This window comes from Belonocnema kinseyi, chromosome 8, assembly GCF_010883055.1.
Source record: "Belonocnema kinseyi isolate 2016_QV_RU_SX_M_011 chromosome 8, B_treatae_v1, whole genome shotgun sequence".
NCBI lineage: Eukaryota > Metazoa > Arthropoda > Insecta > Hymenoptera > Cynipidae > Belonocnema > Belonocnema kinseyi.
In genome coordinates, this window is record NC_046664.1 from 48,654,759 (window position 1) to 48,658,147 (window position 3,389).

Here is a 3,389-nt window from a genome sequence, read left to right on the forward strand (position 1 = left end):
TTACAACAATTTGTCTATTATTGACAACCACCAGGAACGTCGAATAGAAATAATTGTTATTTTTTTCATCATATTTGCTTATTTATCAAAAAATTGAAAAACTAAATAAAAAATTAGTCTTGAAACAAAATATTTCGTCCCATTTGGTTAATATACCTATATGGACTGCATGCTATTCTCCCGGGTAGAAATTATGACTTGGTTTTTAAGAGGCCCTGTCTAGATTTCCTATTTTCTGTCGAGGCCCTAAAGTGGCAATCTATCGAGGGCGCAAGCGAAAGCGTCACGCTCAGCTAGCGAGGTCATCAGTAGGCAACCCAATGAGGGCCTATTAATAGGGTCTTTTTAGAATCTAGGTAGTCCCTCACACACTGAGAGAAAACATACTTCCGAATCAATTAAATATTGTTTCGAAGCATCAAACGGTATATTCGCGCTCGGTCAAATGCATATGCTATTATTTCTTATTTTGTCGATTCAAATACAATATGATTAAATTATTAAAAAATTGATCATGCCTTAAATTATGAAGTGTGATGCTATAAGTGCAATAGTTCAAAAATGTCTAGCACATTCCCATAATCTATCACCAGAAATTCTTGGTTCAAAGAAGGAAAATATTAATCTAAATGTAAAATACATTTTTTCTTTGCAAAAGTTAAATCTGACAAACAATCCTCCTCCTCCTTTTTCTCGTATTTTTATTGACATTCAATTCTTAACTATACTCCGCACGTTATTCTAAAACTAAACTGATTGTTAAATTTGACTAGAGAAGACTTATTACTAATAACTAAAAACAAACGCATTTGATTAAAATATCCGCAAGCGCCGAGAATCGAACGCACGTACCACACGCTTATAAGTCGAAGCCTAATCCCCATAGCTACGATTCCACGCTGAGTGCGATATCATAAATGCTTAACGGCATTCAAGAAAAATACTTTTCAAATTTTTAAGGCACTAAATGTTAAAAATTTTTTCAGGAAAAAAAATGAAATTTTTCAAAGTTTGCATCTCGGTAATTAAAAAAATTTTTTTTTCTAAATTTAAGTATAATTAAGCATAAGAACATTGATGTACTTTTTTGCACTCACAGCTGTATTACCCGTTTTACCTGTCAAAGGTTTTACAAGGTCCCCTCGATAAAATAATTAATTCATAGAAATTATTTTTTAAATATATCATTACGAATAAAGCTTTTTATCTAGTTTAATTGAAAAAATATATAGTGCTAAGAAGTGAGTATATAAATAATTTAAGTCAAGTAGAACACGACAATAACCTGCCGAGGGCCAGCAGAGGGAAAGCCTAGATTCTTCCAGCTAGAAAATCTGTCTGCGGCCTCGTAAGAACCAATATTTAGTTTAGGCATGAAGAGGCAATTTCTACCCGGCTTAAACCAAAAAAAATTATTAAATTCCCACTCTGCGCTGCCAGGCCTCGCTAGGCCTCGACTGAACCACCGGAGAGTACACACAAGGGTTAAAGTTAGGCCAAGTGCTCTGGAGTTTCGTTTAGTTCTCTGTGGAAGTTGTGTCTCGTCGACAAATCAGAATGCTATTAATGACACGTACGTGTTATTCAGTGTTACTTAACGGGAATACGCTTGTTAAGTAAGAGCTAAGGTGAAGGTGAGCTTCGTGTGGTGAACACGATTGCGCTGTCGCAGGTGAAAAAGGAAAGTTAAGACCTTAAGACCGAGGGCAAAACGGTGAATCGAAGACGGCGACAAAGGGGAATCGGTTTCTAGGCCTATAAAATTTATTATCCCGTCAGTTGCAAGTCAAGATTCTCCTGATTTCTGCGACCCTTCGGACTCACTCTTTGTACTTGATGGAAAGTCGTGTTACCGTCATCAGTTTTTCTCACGACTCCTGTGTTTTATGGGTTTTCACTTCAGAAATTTAATGTCTTTAATGTCATTCTATACAATAAAAGGGAAAAACTTGCATTCCACAAAGAAAATCCAATTTTTAATAGCAGCGAACACGACCATAAAAAAGCTTGATGATCATAATGGAAAGAATTTTGGTTCATTGTGAACGGGGCTGGAACAGTCTTTTGAATTCTAGATTATTTTCAATCAAATCTGCTAGTTATATTTTCCTCCTTTTAAAGGTTTCGTGGCGCCAGACAGAAACCCTCTTTTTATTTAATTAAGTTTTATTTAAACCTTATAGGGGCTTATGAAAGCTAAAAACCCTCTTAGTTTATGTTGATTGACCATTAGGGTAGTCCAAAAATGCATTGCAAATTTATTTTTCACTCTAGAGGGCAAAACAAACCCCCTCCCCAATTTCAATTTCCAGGGAAAGGGAATCCGTAATTTTTTTGTTTGGAAATTCAAATATTAATACGTCTCTCCGGGCACTTAAAATCCCGTCTAATTAACATGGAGAAATTGTGGATTTTCGAAAAATGTAAATCATACTTCGGGGTTGAATGAAACGCGCCGGTTTTTTTAGGGATTGAAGAGAAGCGTCTACAAAATAAAACCAATCTAATAACTTTTATGTTACCCCCCCCCCCTCTCCACCCCACAAACAAAGCGCCCAAAATGTAAACAAAAAAAATGCAAAGAAACTACATTTTAACGTATCATTATCAATTTTAAACAATTATTGTCGTCTTTTTGTGTACAAATAATTACTTATGGAAAATTTTAATATCTGCCATGACTCTTCAAAAAGTTTTTAATTCTTTAAATAATTGTAACTTATGTAACGTAGTAAATTTTTTAAAAAACTTTATGTAATTATTACAAAAATTAATTATAATAGTATATTATATTATAATTATAACAGTGAAATTTTCAACTAAAGAGAGTTAAGTTTTAATAAAAATAGTTGAATTTCCTTATTGGGTTCGATCTATTCAGGGCGTCGATTTTGTATATAATTTCACCTTTTACATTCCACATTTCACTTTTTACAAGTCATTCTGCTTGTTGTTAAATTCATGTCATGTATCTATCTATATTTAAGTAATCTCTCAAATGAGACGTGAATTCAATAACAAAAACAATGACACGTGAAGAACATTAATTGAATGTTTCCCTTGCTATTGAATTTCCCTTGCTACCCCTCTCTTTATTACCCCTCACTTCACCTGCTTAACTTTACATAATTTGCCCTTGCTCCCCTACTTCCCCTTTCCCCACTTTTCCTAAATTATCCCTATACTTTACCTCACTTCCCCTACTTACTCTCCTATCCCTTACCCACACTTCCCCTGCTGAAGGTTCCATAATTTGTCCTCACTTCGCCTACTTTCTCTTCCCCTACTTACCCTCACTTCTCCTACTTACTCTCCCATCCGTTCCCCTGCTTAACGTTCCATAATTTGCCCTCACTTCCCTCACTTCTCCTACTACCCCTTCCCCTACT